At 40.7% G+C, this 15,652-nt stretch overlaps 9 non-coding genes across 9 annotated transcripts; 6 read left to right on the forward strand and 3 right to left on the reverse strand.

Moving 5' to 3' along the window:
* Positions 1–2,796: 2,796 nt before the first annotated feature.
* On the forward strand, positions 2,797–2,988 carry LOC130660689 (U2 spliceosomal RNA). The gene has a single exon (XR_008987886.1). It is a non-coding gene; the product is annotated as a U2 spliceosomal RNA (small nuclear RNA).
* A 185-nt stretch (positions 2,989–3,173) lies between these two features.
* LOC130659632 (U1 spliceosomal RNA) lies at positions 3,174–3,338 on the forward strand. The gene has a single exon (XR_008986837.1). It is a non-coding gene; the product is annotated as a U1 spliceosomal RNA (small nuclear RNA).
* A 328-nt stretch (positions 3,339–3,666) lies between these two features.
* On the reverse strand, positions 3,667–3,785 carry LOC130659793 (5S ribosomal RNA). Its single transcript, XR_008986998.1, has one exon. It is a non-coding gene; the product is annotated as a 5S ribosomal RNA (ribosomal RNA).
* Positions 3,786–8,648: 4,863 nt separating this feature from the next.
* LOC130660690 (U2 spliceosomal RNA) lies at positions 8,649–8,840 on the forward strand. Its single transcript, XR_008987887.1, has one exon. It is a non-coding gene; the product is annotated as a U2 spliceosomal RNA (small nuclear RNA).
* A 185-nt stretch (positions 8,841–9,025) lies between these two features.
* On the forward strand, positions 9,026–9,190 carry LOC130659633 (U1 spliceosomal RNA). Its single transcript, XR_008986838.1, has one exon. It is a non-coding gene; the product is annotated as a U1 spliceosomal RNA (small nuclear RNA).
* A 328-nt stretch (positions 9,191–9,518) lies between these two features.
* Positions 9,519–9,637, reverse strand: LOC130659806 (5S ribosomal RNA). The gene has a single exon (XR_008987010.1). It is a non-coding gene; the product is annotated as a 5S ribosomal RNA (ribosomal RNA).
* Positions 9,638–14,500: 4,863 nt separating this feature from the next.
* Positions 14,501–14,692, forward strand: LOC130660691 (U2 spliceosomal RNA). Its single transcript, XR_008987889.1, has one exon. It is a non-coding gene; the product is annotated as a U2 spliceosomal RNA (small nuclear RNA).
* A 185-nt stretch (positions 14,693–14,877) lies between these two features.
* LOC130659636 (U1 spliceosomal RNA) lies at positions 14,878–15,042 on the forward strand. The gene has a single exon (XR_008986840.1). It is a non-coding gene; the product is annotated as a U1 spliceosomal RNA (small nuclear RNA).
* Positions 15,043–15,370: 328 nt separating this feature from the next.
* LOC130659818 (5S ribosomal RNA) lies at positions 15,371–15,489 on the reverse strand. Its single transcript, XR_008987022.1, has one exon. It is a non-coding gene; the product is annotated as a 5S ribosomal RNA (ribosomal RNA).
* Between the last annotated feature and the right edge of the window lie 163 nt (positions 15,490–15,652).

The raw sequence follows: 15,652 nt of genomic DNA on the forward strand, positions 1-15,652 counted from the left end.
AGTACAAAAACAACGTTTGAGTTAACAGAATTCAGACAGCTTTAAAAAGAGGCCATAAAATTACCTACTGCTCGTGGAAACACCCTAATTAACCAATAGAGTTGCGTCATTACAAAATGTTCCGAACATTTTGTACATTTTTTTAAGTAAAACTGTAGTTTTTTTAAAAATTCGTGGTCTTAATGTTTCAGTAAGGCAATAAATTTGGCATCGTTGGAATTCGCCAAACCTTCTGCTACTTACTAAAAAAAAAAAAAGTCAAAAGCTTTTGTGTATCAGAAGATACAGCCGTTTTCCCGTAGCCAAAAAACACAGATTTTATAAAAATGTTAAAGTAATGAGCGTAATGTCATTATGCAGCCAATCAGAAATTACTTTCTTAGCACCAATCAAATGGTTTGTTTTGAACCTTAGCTGTCAATCAATATGAGAAATAAAACTTTGGCGCGATAGTGCATTTTAGACCGTCTTGTGTATCCGTACTACATCGACTTCTTAAAATATGGCTCGTACAAAGCAAACTGCACGTAAATCTACTGGAGGAAAGGCTCCACGAAAACAACTCGCCACTAAAGCTGCGAGGAAAAGCGCACCAGCTACTGGAGGAGTGAAAAAACCACATCGTTACAGACCTGGTACAGTTGCTCTCAGAGAAATCAGAAGATACCAGAAGTCAACCGAGCTCTTGATCCGCAAGTTGCCTTTCCAGCGTCTTGTGCGAGAAATTGCTCAGGACTTCAAAACAGATCTGCGATTCCAGAGCACAGCCGTTATGGCTCTGCAAGAGGCTTCTGAAGCGTACCTTGTTGGCTTGTTCGAGGATACTAACTTGTGTGCCATTCACGCAAAACGAGTTACAATCATGCCTAAAGACATCCAGTTGGCAAGAAGAATTCGTGGGGAACGTGCCTAAGCATCTTACCAAACAAAAAACGGCTATTTTTGTAGCCACACATCCATAAAAAATATTACGGCTAGCTTTTTATATCAAACTTTGTCCTGCTTTCTGTTTAAATTTTATGCTACATAAAAATTTTATGCTACATAAAGTTTGACAATGTTAAAAATATGAAGGGCAAGAAAAGTAAAAGCAAGAAAATAAGAAATTTAAAAACGAAAATACTTAAACTTAGGGAATCTAATCTTAAATTTACTCTTTTTTAACTGTTTAAGTGACTTAAACAAGTTTAACTTTGTACCAAGATAATGTTTTTTTGTAAATGTGTGGCTATAAAAATAGCCGTTTGTTAATGTAATAGCCAGATACACACAAATTATTTTTTTGCGGTCTTCTTTGCTGCCTTTTTGGGAGTCTTTTTGACCTTCTTTGCTGCAGGTTTTTTAGCAACAGGCTTCTTTGTGGGTTTCTTAGCTGCTGGTTTCTTAGCCGAGGCTTTCTTTGTGGCAGGCTTCTTTGCTGCTTTCTTTGGCGTGCTCTTCTTTGCTGGCTTCTTTTTTGGTGTACTTTTCTTTGCAGTAGGCTTCTTTGCCGTTGGCTTTTTTGCTGCGGCCTTTTTCTTAGGTTTTTCTTTTTTTACCTGACCTAGCTTGAATGATCCAGAAGCACCAGTGCCTTTAGTTTGAATCAAATCGCCTGATGTTACTCCTCGTTTAAGAGCCATTTTCAGATGATGATCTGAGTTTTCAGCAACTTTGTAATTTGCATGAATATATTTTGTAATAGCTTGGCGAGATGAACCACCGCGTTCCTTTAGGGTAGCGATAGCAGCCTTGATCATGTCCACATATTTAGGGTGATCAGCTGTCTTCTTCTTTTCCTCTTCTTGGGTGCGATTTTCTTTGGAGAAGCTGCTTCACTCATTTTTAATGTTTTCTTACAACAATCCAACGATAAACGATGCTTGTTATCACAGTAGAAGTATACTAAACATTACCGTGTAAATGAGATATAATTTAAGACGGTGCGAAGTATGCGGACGTAAAAGTACCACTCCCGGGAATTGATTTGGCGCGAAAACAGAAATGTGTGTTTCTGTACATCGTATAATGTCCGTTTTGGGTGCCGCGACTATGCGAAAGCATGTTAATTTTTATTTGTAGTACGACGCAATAGTCTGCAAGAGAAGCTGCTGGAGTTTGAGGTCTTCAGCATTACATCTAGTCTGTTAATTTGGGCTTCTTCCGCGCTCGTGTTAGGATTTTCATAAAGCGTTCTTTGGTTTGCGTTGCGTATGTCGGCCTACATCATCGACACGGCCTGTTTCCGGCTATTAGGAGCAATTCATATATTGGGCACTGCGTTTCGACTTTTTTATTAGACCACAGTAAAAAAATTCACTCACAGAAGTCCCTTTCTTTCATGGCTACAAACACGAAGAATTCTGTCGTAAGTAAAACGAATGCGCAAGCCAAAATGACGATGGGGCGAAGTCATAAGCATGGCCCTGTGGCCCAATGGATAAGGCATCTGACTACGAATCAGGGGATTCCAGGTTCGACTCCTGGCAGGGTCGCACTGTCGCATTTCGGCTGCATGGTCTACTGTGTAACGCGCGCGCACGTTCTGGCGTAATGCGTTGATAAACGGAATGTACGCAGACATATTGGAAAGTAATATCACGCACTTAGTATCGTCGCCTTTGTTAGCATTCATGTAAGTTACCATCCACTCGCTACAGTCGCTCTCCATCCTACGGCTAAATCAACAGCCGTGATTTTTACTATGTCGCCGTCCATCCGTACGCGGTGACAGTTGTAAGCTTTACAGTAACGTGACATGCTCCACAAGCAGTTACGGTGTGTGGACGATGCCTATCATGGCAACGCTTGTTCTTTATCGCTTCTCGGCCTAATGGCTAAGATCAAGTGTAGTATCTGTTCTTATCAGTTTAATATCTGGTAGGCCATTCTCTGAATGGTCAGTATATTAATCTGATTTTTGGCCTTGGGTCATGGAGGTGGATTCATTCACGCCGTGACCACGGGTTGCCTTGGTGTTGCACTATTACCGATGGCGGCCCACATAAGCAATAAAAGAATAATAGCAGTCCTCTTTCCGACGGCACTCTGCATAGTCTACGGCGGGAACAAAACGCGTACACTGGGGGAGAATACAGCCTATGCCCCGCGACACGGCAGTTTATAACACACTCAAGCCACAAGCATTAACAAACTTTGAAGGGTACCCTCATGCTACGGTGCAGTTCCAACTCATACTTACCTGACGGGGAAGTAAAGACTGATCAATGAGGGTTTTCTTCCAGAGTGAGGCTCTTGCATTGCACTACGCTTGGGCTGACCTCTGCGATTACTGCAAACGTCAGTAACTCGACCGTACAATTTCTGGTAGTGGGGGCCTGCGTCCGCGCTCGCCCCCTCCTTAAGTCAAAATGAATGAGCTTAGAAAAGTTGCGCGGCCAAATGTCGGTGGTGACTTAAACGCTAAGGTAAAACCTCGCTTGGCTGTTACGAAACGTGATTGCGATATAAGTCCTCGGAAGGCGGCGGAATTTTATTTTATTTGCCATTCCGTCAGGGTTATTGGATGATCGGCAATAGATCGAGTTTGTATGCATTTGAAAGCTCTTTTTTCTCGTACTATCACCTGAAAATGTCGTAGGAAAATGTCATAGGAAACACTTTCAACAACCGCCACGTTCCTTAATTGTTATAACAAGAAATATATCACAGCAAATGAAAATGAAAAGCCTACGACACCGGGAGTTCCCAGGCGGTCCCCCATCCAAGTACTATCCCGGCCCGACGATGCTTAACTTCCGTGATCAGACGAGAACGGGTGTGTTCATCGTGGTATGGCCGTAGACATTAGTAGGTGCAAATACGTGCAATTTATTTTGACGTTGTGATCAAATTTTTTTATTTAATTTCTTTGAGTTACTTAGGACAAGGCGTATGCATGGATTATCTATTAGACTTTAAGGTTATAGTTTTGTGAAAAAAACAATGTTTTTTTAAAGATGTGTGGCTATAAAAATAGCCGTTGTTTTCTGAGTGTAGCGGTTTACTTCTTCTGTCCTTTGTCGTTCTTCTTTGGGAGTAAGACAGCTTGAATGTTTGGCAAAACACCACCAGCTGCAATGGTTACACCGCTCAAAAGTTTGTTTAATTCTTCATCATTACGAACAGCCAATTGTAAATGTCTTGGAATAATCCTAGCTTTTTTGTTGTCTCTTGCTGCGTTACCAGCCAACTCCAATATCTCAGCAGATAAATATTCCAAGACGGCTGCTAAGTAAACTGGTGCTCCAGATCCAATTCGGTTAGCATAGTGCCCTCTACGAAGGAATCTATGCACTCTACCGACTGGAAATTGAAGTCCAGCTCTTGAGGATCTTGTCTTGGCTTTAGCCTTAGCTTTTCCACCTTTTCCACGTCCAGACATAACTGCGATTTGATTTGTAAGTTAATACAAAAACGTACGAATATTTAACGTAAGTGTTAACGAAATAAACTTTACTCGTTTTTTCATCATAAAAATAGGATCGAAATCATGTTTTTTTAACCAATCATAATTAAGTATTAAACAAAAGATTTTTTTTTTAACCAATTAAATTGCGTATCGGCGTTTTCGGATCGAATTCGATCCGATTTTTTTACTTATAAACAAAAAGTTTTGACTTGCAGTTTAATGCTTATTTACAAGTTAAGTAGCAAAAATTTTTAACCATGTCTGACGCAGCAGCTAAAGGAGGAAAACAGGCACCTAAAGTAGCCAAGAAAGGTGAAAAAAGAGCCGGCAAAAAAGGAGGAAAGATTGGTGGAACTGGTGAAAAGAAACGCAAGAGAAAGAGAAAGGAAAGTTATGCTATTTACATCTACAATGTTTTGAAACAAGTTCACCCAGATGTCGGAGTTTCAAGCAAAGCTATGAGCATCATGAACTCATTTGTCAACGACATCTTTGAGCGCATTGCTTCCGAAGCTTCGCGTTTGGCTCTTCAAAACAAAAAGTCGACCATCTCTTCTCGTGAAATTCAAACCGCAGTACGTCTTCTCTTGCCTGGAGAACTTGCAAAACACGCAGTCAGTGAAGGAACAAAAGCCGTCACAAAATACACAAGCAGCAAGTAAACCAACGTCTACCAAACACAAACGGTCTTTTTTAAGACCACACATCTTTAAAAAAACATTTACTTGGCGTCACTACAAGTTAACCGAAGTTAATAAAACTTCTAAATAATGTGCTTAAGAACACTAGCCTACATTTAAAATACTTCCCCATGTGTGTGTGGATTAGCTTCACTTTTCATACGTATTATTAGCTGTACTTGCAGAAAAGACAAGTACATTGATCCATGTTATTGCTTACATTTAACTTAACCCAGCTTTTCACGGAAACACTCCCAGGCAAATTAACCCTACAAAGTATTTCTAAATTTTTTTTGTGTCATATATGACATAGTATCGTATAGCAATAAATGTAACTGTGACAAGACTTTACACATTGTGTAATTTGGAAGCGTGCACAAAGTAATGTTTTAAAAGATTTGTGGCTATAAAAATAGCCGTTTTTGTTGAGCAATGACAACGCTTAACCTCCGAATCCGTAAAGAGTTCTTCCTTGACGTTTTAAGGCATAAACAACATCCATAGCGGTAACGGTCTTGCGTTTAGCGTGCTCTGTGTAGGTTACAGCATCACGAATAACATTCTCTAAGAAAACCTTCAGTACACCTCTGGTTTCCTCATAGATAAGGCCAGAGATACGTTTGACACCACCTCGTCGAGCAAGACGCCGAATAGCAGGTTTTGTGATTCCCTGAATGTTATCACGAAGAATTTTTCGGTGACGTTTAGCACCTCCTTTTCCCAATCCTTTACCTCCTTTTCCGCGTCCAGACATATTGATATAGTTGCGTACAGAACGAGTACAAAAACAACGTTTGAGTTAACAGAATTCAGACAGCTTTAAAAAGAGGCCATAAAATTACCTACTGCTCGTGGAAACACCCTAATTAACCAATAGAGTTGCGTCATTACAAAATGTTCCGAACATTTTGTACATTTTTTTAAGTAAAACTGTAGTTTTTTTAAAAATTCGTGGTCTTAATGTTTCAGTAAGGCAATAAATTTGGCATCGTTGGAATTCGCCAAACCTTCTGCTACTTACTAAAAAAAAAAAAAGTCAAAAGCTTTTGTGTATCAGAAGATACAGCCGTTTTCCCGTAGCCAAAAAACACAGATTTTATAAAAATGTTAAAGTAATGAGCGTAATGTCATTATGCAGCCAATCAGAAATTACTTTCTTAGCACCAATCAAATGGTTTGTTTTGAACCTTAGCTGTCAATCAATATGAGAAATAAAACTTTGGCGCGATAGTGCATTTTAGACCGTCTTGTGTATCCGTACTACATCGACTTCTTAAAATATGGCTCGTACAAAGCAAACTGCACGTAAATCTACTGGAGGAAAGGCTCCACGAAAACAACTCGCCACTAAAGCTGCGAGGAAAAGCGCACCAGCTACTGGAGGAGTGAAAAAACCACATCGTTACAGACCTGGTACAGTTGCTCTCAGAGAAATCAGAAGATACCAGAAGTCAACCGAGCTCTTGATCCGCAAGTTGCCTTTCCAGCGTCTTGTGCGAGAAATTGCTCAGGACTTCAAAACAGATCTGCGATTCCAGAGCACAGCCGTTATGGCTCTGCAAGAGGCTTCTGAAGCGTACCTTGTTGGCTTGTTCGAGGATACTAACTTGTGTGCCATTCACGCAAAACGAGTTACAATCATGCCTAAAGACATCCAGTTGGCAAGAAGAATTCGTGGGGAACGTGCCTAAGCATCTTACCAAACAAAAAACGGCTATTTTTATAGCCACACATCCATAAAAAATATTACGGCTAGCTTTTTATATCAAACTTTGTCCTGCTTTCTGTTTAAATTTTATGCTACATAAAAATTTTATGCTACATAAAGTTTGACAATGTTAAAAATATGAAGGGCAAGAAAAGTAAAAGCAAGAAAATAAGAAATTTAAAAACGAAAATACTTAAACTTAGGGAATCTAATCTTAAATTTACTCTTTTTTAACTGTTTAAGTGACTTAAACAAGTTTAACTTTGTACCAAGATAATGTTTTTTTGTAAATGTGTGGCTATAAAAATAGCCGTTTGTTAATGTAATAGCCAGATACACACAAATTATTTTTTTGCGGTCTTCTTTGCTGCCTTTTTGGGAGTCTTTTTGACCTTCTTTGCTGCAGGTTTTTTAGCAACAGGCTTCTTTGTGGGTTTCTTAGCTGCTGGTTTCTTAGCCGAGGCTTTCTTTGTGGCAGGCTTCTTTGCTGCTTTCTTTGGCGTGCTCTTCTTTGCTGGCTTCTTTTTTGGTGTACTTTTCTTTGCAGTAGGCTTCTTTGCCGTTGGCTTTTTTGCTGCGGCCTTTTTCTTAGGTTTTTCTTTTTTTACCTGACCTAGCTTGAATGATCCAGAAGCACCAGTGCCTTTAGTTTGAATCAAATCGCCTGATGTTACTCCTCGTTTAAGAGCCATTTTCAGATGATGATCTGAGTTTTCAGCAACTTTGTAATTTGCATGAATATATTTTGTAATAGCTTGGCGAGATGAACCACCGCGTTCCTTTAGGGTAGCGATAGCAGCCTTGATCATGTCCACATATTTAGGGTGATCAGCTGTCTTCTTTGCAGCAGGTTTCTTCTTGGGTGCGATTTTCTTTGGAGAAGCTGCTTCACTCATTTTTAATGTTTTCTTACAACAATCCAACGATAAACGATGCTTGTTATCACAGTAGAAGTATACTAAACATTACCGTGTAAATGAGATATAATTTAAGACGGTGCGAAGTATGCGGACGTAAAAGTACCACTCCCGGGAATTGATTTGGCGCGAAAACAGAAATGTGTGTTTCTGTACATCGTATAATGTCCGTTTTGGGTGCCGCGACTATGCGAAAGCATGTTAATTTTTATTTGTAGTACGACGCAATAGTCTGCAAGAGAAGCTGCTGGAGTTTGAGGTCTTCAGCATTACATCTAGTCTGTTAATTTGGGCTTCTTCCGCGCTCGTGTTAGGATTTTCATAAAGCGTTCTTTGGTTTGCGTTGCGTATGTCGGCCTACATCATCGACACGGCCTGTTTCCGGCTATTAGGAGCAATTCATATATTGGGCACTGCGTTTCGACTTTTTTATTAGACCACAGTAAAAAAATTCACTCACAGAAGTCCCTTTCTTTCATGGCTACAAACACGAAGAATTCTGTCGTAAGTAAAACGAATGCGCAAGCCAAAATGACGATGGGGCGAAGTCATAAGCATGGCCCTGTGGCCCAATGGATAAGGCATCTGACTACGAATCAGGGGATTCCAGGTTCGACTCCTGGCAGGGTCGCACTGTCGCATTTCGGCTGCATGGTCTACTGTGTAACGCGCGCGCACGTTCTGGCGTAATGCGTTGATAAACGGAATGTACGCAGACATATTGGAAAGTAATATCACGCACTTAGTATCGTCGCCTTTGTTAGCATTCATGTAAGTTACCATCCACTCGCTACAGTCGCTCTCCATCCTACGGCTAAATCAACAGCCGTGATTTTTACTATGTCGCCGTCCATCCGTACGCGGTGACAGTTGTAAGCTTTACAGTAACGTGACATGCTCCACAAGCAGTTACGGTGTGTGGACGATGCCTATCATGGCAACGCTTGTTCTTTATCGCTTCTCGGCCTAATGGCTAAGATCAAGTGTAGTATCTGTTCTTATCAGTTTAATATCTGGTAGGCCATTCTCTGAATGGTCAGTATATTAATCTGATTTTTGGCCTTGGGTCATGGAGGTGGATTCATTCACGCCGTGACCACGGGTTGCCTTGGTGTTGCACTATTACCGATGGCGGCCCACATAAGCAATAAAAGAATAATAGCAGTCCTCTTTCCGACGGCACTCTGCATAGTCTACGGCGGGAACAAAACGCGTACACTGGGGGAGAATACAGCCTATGCCCCGCGACACGGCAGTTTATAACACACTCAAGCCACAAGCATTAACAAACTTTGAAGGGTACCCTCATGCTACGGTGCAGTTCCAACTCATACTTACCTGACGGGGAAGTAAAGACTGATCAATGAGGGTTTTCTTCCAGAGTGAGGCTCTTGCATTGCACTACGCTTGGGCTGACCTCTGCGATTACTGCAAACGTCAGTAACTCGACCGTACAATTTCTGGTAGTGGGGGCCTGCGTCCGCGCTCGCCCCCTCCTTAAGTCAAAATGAATGAGCTTAGAAAAGTTGCGCGGCCAAATGTCGGTGGTGACTTAAACGCTAAGGTAAAACCTCGCTTGGCTGTTACGAAACGTGATTGCGATATAAGTCCTCGGAAGGCGGCGGAATTTTATTTTATTTGCCATTCCGTCAGGGTTATTGGATGATCGGCAATAGATCGAGTTTGTATGCATTTGAAAGCTCTTTTTTCTCGTACTATCACCTGAAAATGTCGTAGGAAAATGTCATAGGAAACACTTTCAACAACCGCCACGTTCCTTAATTGTTATAACAAGAAATATATCACAGCAAATGAAAATGAAAAGCCTACGACACCGGGAGTTCCCAGGCGGTCCCCCATCCAAGTACTATCCCGGCCCGACGATGCTTAACTTCCGTGATCAGACGAGAACGGGTGTGTTCATCGTGGTATGGCCGTAGACATTAGTAGGTGCAAATACGTGCAATTTATTTTGACGTTGTGATCAAATTTTTTTATTTAATTTCTTTGAGTTACTTAGGACAAGGCGTATGCATGGATTATCTATTAGACTTTAAGGTTATAGTTTTGTGAAAAAAACAATGTTTTTTTAAAGATGTGTGGCTATAAAAATAGCCGTTGTTTTCTGAGTGTAGCGGTTTACTTCTTCTGTCCTTTGTCGTTCTTCTTTGGGAGTAAGACAGCTTGAATGTTTGGCAAAACACCACCAGCTGCAATGGTTACACCGCTCAAAAGTTTGTTTAATTCTTCATCATTACGAACAGCCAATTGTAAATGTCTTGGAATAATCCTAGCTTTTTTGTTGTCTCTTGCTGCGTTACCAGCCAACTCCAATATCTCAGCAGATAAATATTCCAAGACGGCTGCTAAGTAAACTGGTGCTCCAGATCCAATTCGGTTAGCATAGTGCCCTCTACGAAGGAATCTATGCACTCTACCGACTGGAAATTGAAGTCCAGCTCTTGAGGATCTTGTCTTGGCTTTAGCCTTAGCTTTTCCACCTTTTCCACGTCCAGACATAACTGCGATTTGATTTGTAAGTTAATACAAAAACGTACGAATATTTAACGTAAGTGTTAACGAAATAAACTTTACTCGTTTTTTCATCATAAAAATAGGATCGAAATCATGTTTTTTTAACCAATCATAATTAAGTATTAAACAAAAGATTTTTTTTTTAACCAATTAAATTGCGTATCGGCGTTTTCGGATCGAATTCGATCCGATTTTTTTACTTATAAACAAAAAGTTTTGACTTGCAGTTTAATGCTTATTTACAAGTTAAGTAGCAAAAATTTTTAACCATGTCTGACGCAGCAGCTAAAGGAGGAAAACAGGCACCTAAAGTAGCCAAGAAAGGTGAAAAAAGAGCCGGCAAAAAAGGAGGAAAGATTGGTGGAACTGGTGAAAAGAAACGCAAGAGAAAGAGAAAGGAAAGTTATGCTATTTACATCTACAATGTTTTGAAACAAGTTCACCCAGATGTCGGAGTTTCAAGCAAAGCTATGAGCATCATGAACTCATTTGTCAACGACATCTTTGAGCGCATTGCTTCCGAAGCTTCGCGTTTGGCTCTTCAAAACAAAAAGTCGACCATCTCTTCTCGTGAAATTCAAACCGCAGTACGTCTTCTCTTGCCTGGAGAACTTGCAAAACACGCAGTCAGTGAAGGAACAAAAGCCGTCACAAAATACACAAGCAGCAAGTAAACCAACGTCTACCAAACACAAACGGTCTTTTTTAAGACCACACATCTTTAAAAAAACATTTACTTGGCGTCACTACAAGTTAACCGAAGTTAATAAAACTTCTAAATAATGTGCTTAAGAACACTAGCCTACATTTAAAATACTTCCCCATGTGTGTGTGGATTAGCTTCACTTTTCATACGTATTATTAGCTGTACTTGCAGAAAAGACAAGTACATTGATCCATGTTATTGCTTACATTTAACTTAACCCAGCTTTTCACGGAAACACTCCCAGGCAAATTAACCCTACAAAGTATTTCTAAATTTTTTTTGTGTCATATATGACATAGTATCGTATAGCAATAAATGTAACTGTGACAAGACTTTACACATTGTGTAATTTGGAAGCGTGCACAAAGTAATGTTTTAAAAGATTTGTGGCTATAAAAATAGCCGTTTTTGTTGAGCAATGACAACGCTTAACCTCCGAATCCGTAAAGAGTTCTTCCTTGACGTTTTAAGGCATAAACAACATCCATAGCGGTAACGGTCTTGCGTTTAGCGTGCTCTGTGTAGGTTACAGCATCACGAATAACATTCTCTAAGAAAACCTTCAGTACACCTCTGGTTTCCTCATAGATAAGGCCAGAGATACGTTTGACACCACCTCGTCGAGCAAGACGCCGAATAGCAGGTTTTGTGATTCCCTGAATGTTATCACGAAGAATTTTTCGGTGACGTTTAGCACCTCCTTTTCCCAATCCTTTACCTCCTTTTCCGCGTCCAGACATATTGATATAGTTGCGTACAGAACGAGTACAAAAACAACGTTTGAGTTAACAGAATTCAGACAGCTTTAAAAAGAGGCCATAAAATTACCTACTGCTCGTGGAAACACCCTAATTAACCAATAGAGTTGCGTCATTACAAAATGTTCCGAACATTTTGTACATTTTTTTAAGTAAAACTGTAGTTTTTTTAAAAATTCGTGGTCTTAATGTTTCAGTAAGGCAATAAATTTGGCATCGTTGGAATTCGCCAAACCTTCTGCTACTTACTAAAAAAAAAAAAAGTCAAAAGCTTTTGTGTATCAGAAGATACAGCCGTTTTCCCGTAGCCAAAAAACACAGATTTTATAAAAAAGTTAAAGTAATGAGCGTAATGTCATTATGCAGCCAATCAGAAATTACTTTCTTAGCACCAATCAAATGGTTTGTTTTGAACCTTAGCTGTCAATCAATATGAGAAATAAAACTTTGGCGCGATAGTGCATTTTAGACCGTCTTGTGTATCCGTACTACATCGACTTCTTAAAATATGGCTCGTACAAAGCAAACTGCACGTAAATCTACTGGAGGAAAGGCTCCACGAAAACAACTCGCCACTAAAGCTGCGAGGAAAAGCGCACCAGCTACTGGAGGAGTGAAAAAACCACATCGTTACAGACCTGGTACAGTTGCTCTCAGAGAAATCAGAAGATACCAGAAGTCAACCGAGCTCTTGATCCGCAAGTTGCCTTTCCAGCGTCTTGTGCGAGAAATTGCTCAGGACTTCAAAACAGATCTGCGATTCCAGAGCACAGCCGTTATGGCTCTGCAAGAGGCTTCTGAAGCGTACCTTGTTGGCTTGTTCGAGGATACTAACTTGTGTGCCATTCACGCAAAACGAGTTACAATCATGCCTAAAGACATCCAGTTGGCAAGAAGAATTCGTGGGGAACGTGCCTAAGCATCTTACCAAACAAAAAACGGCTATTTTTATAGCCACACATCCATAAAAAATATTACGGCTAGCTTTTTATATCAAACTTTGTCCTGCTTTCTGTTTAAATTTTATGCTACATAAAAATTTTATGCTACATAAAGTTTGACAATGTTAAAAATATGAAGGGCAAGAAAAGTAAAAGCAAGAAAATAAGAAATTTAAAAACGAAAATACTTAAACTTAGGGAATCTAATCTTAAATTTACTCTTTTTTAACTGTTTAAGTGACTTAAACAAGTTTAACTTTGTACCAAGATAATGTTTTTTTGTAAATGTGTGGCTATAAAAATAGCCGTTTGTTAATGTAATAGCCAGATACACACAAATTATTTTTTTGCGGTCTTCTTTGCTGCCTTTTTGGGAGTCTTTTTGACCTTCTTTGCTGCAGGTTTTTTAGCAACAGGCTTCTTTGTGGGTTTCTTAGCTGCTGGTTTCTTAGCCGAGGCTTTCTTTGTGGCAGGCTTCTTTGCTGCTTTCTTTGGCGTGCTCTTCTTTGCTGGCTTCTTTTTTGGTGTACTTTTCTTTGCAGTAGGCTTCTTTGCCGTTGGCTTTTTTGCTGCGGCCTTTTTCTTAGGTTTTTCTTTTTTTACCTGACCTAGCTTGAATGATCCAGAAGCACCAGTGCCTTTAGTTTGAATCAAATCGCCTGATGTTACTCCTCGTTTAAGAGCCATTTTCAGATGATGATCTGAGTTTTCAGCAACTTTGTAATTTGCATGAATATATTTTGTAATAGCTTGGCGAGATGAACCACCGCGTTCCTTTAGGGTAGCGATAGCAGCCTTGATCATGTCCACATATTTAGGGTGATCAGCTGTCTTCTTTGCAGCAGGTTTCTTCTTGGGTGCGATTTTCTTTGGAGAAGCTGCTTCACTCATTTTTAATGTTTTCTTACAACAATCCAACGATAAACGATGCTTGTTATCACAGTAGAAGTATACTAAACATTACCGTGTAAATGAGATATAATTTAAGACGGTGCGAAGTATGCGGACGTAAAAGTACCACTCCCGGGAATTGATTTGGCGCGAAAACAGAAATGTGTGTTTCTGTACATCGTATAATGTCCGTTTTGGGTGCCGCGACTATGCGAAAGCATGTTAATTTTTATTTGTAGTACGACGCAATAGTCTGCAAGAGAAGCTGCTGGAGTTTGAGGTCTTCAGCATTACATCTAGTCTGTTAATTTGGGCTTCTTCCGCGCTCGTGTTAGGATTTTCATAAAGCGTTCTTTGGTTTGCGTTGCGTATGTCGGCCTACATCATCGACACGGCCTGTTTCCGGCTATTAGGAGCAATTCATATATTGGGCACTGCGTTTCGACTTTTTTATTAGACCACAGTAAAAAAATTCACTCACAGAAGTCCCTTTCTTTCATGGCTACAAACACGAAGAATTCTGTCGTAAGTAAAACGAATGCGCAAGCCAAAATGACGATGGGGCGAAGTCATAAGCATGGCCCTGTGGCCCAATGGATAAGGCATCTGACTACGAATCAGGGGATTCCAGGTTCGACTCCTGGCAGGGTCGCACTGTCGCATTTCGGCTGCATGGTCTACTGTGTAACGCGCGCGCACGTTCTGGCGTAATGCGTTGATAAACGGAATGTACGCAGACATATTGGAAAGTAATATCACGCACTTAGTATCGTCGCCTTTGTTAGCATTCATGTAAGTTACCATCCACTCGCTACAGTCGCTCTCCATCCTACGGCTAAATCAACAGCCGTGATTTTTACTATGTCGCCGTCCATCCGTACGCGGTGACAGTTGTAAGCTTTACAGTAACGTGACATGCTCCACAAGCAGTTACGGTGTGTGGACGATGCCTATCATGGCAACGCTTGTTCTTTATCGCTTCTCGGCCTAATGGCTAAGATCAAGTGTAGTATCTGTTCTTATCAGTTTAATATCTGGTAGGCCATTCTCTGAATGGTCAGTATATTAATCTGATTTTTGGCCTTGGGTCATGGAGGTGGATTCATTCACGCCGTGACCACGGGTTGCCTTGGTGTTGCACTATTACCGATGGCGGCCCACATAAGCAATAAAAGAATAATAGCAGTCCTCTTTCCGACGGCACTCTGCATAGTCTACGGCGGGAACAAAACGCGTACACTGGGGGAGAATACAGCCTATGCCCCGCGACACGGCAGTTTATAACACACTCAAGCCACAAGCATTAACAAACTTTGAAGGGTACCCTCATGCTACGGTGCAGTTCCAACTCATACTTACCTGACGGGGAAGTAAAGACTGATCAATGAGGGTTTTCTTCCAGAGTGAGGCTCTTGCATTGCACTACGCTTGGGCTGACCTCTGCGATTACTGCAAACGTCAGTAACTCGACCGTACAATTTCTGGTAGTGGGGGCCTGCGTCCGCGCTCGCCCCCTCCTTAAGTCAAAATGAATGAGCTTAGAAAAGTTGCGCGGCCAAATGTCGGTGGTGACTTAAACGCTAAGGTAAAACCTCGCTTGGCTGTTACGAAACGTGATTGCGATATAAGTCCTCGGAAGGCGGCGGAATTTTATTTTATTTGCCATTCCGTCAGGGTTATTGGATGATCGGCAATAGATCGAGTTTGTATGCATTTGAAAGCTCTTTTTTCTCGTACTATCACCTGAAAATGTCGTAGGAAAATGTCATAGGAAACACTTTCAACAACCGCCACGTTCCTTAATTGTTATAACAAGAAATATATCACAGCAAATGAAAATGAAAAGCCTACGACACCGGGAGTTCCCAGGCGGTCCCCCATCCAAGTACTATCCCGGCCCGACGATGCTTAACTTCCGTGATCAGACGAGAACGGGTGTGTTCATCGTGGTATGGCCGTAGACATTAGTAGGTGCAAATACGTGCAATTTATTTTGACGTTGTGATCAAATTTTTTTATTTAATTTCTTTGAGTTACTTAGGACAAGGCGTATGCATGGATTATCTATTAGACTTTAAGGTTATAGTTTTGTGAAAAAAACAATGTTTTTTTAAAGATGTGTGGCT

This window comes from Hydractinia symbiolongicarpus, chromosome 9, assembly GCF_029227915.1.
Source record: "Hydractinia symbiolongicarpus strain clone_291-10 chromosome 9, HSymV2.1, whole genome shotgun sequence".
NCBI classification, from domain to species: Eukaryota; Metazoa; Cnidaria; class Hydrozoa; order Anthoathecata; family Hydractiniidae; genus Hydractinia; species Hydractinia symbiolongicarpus.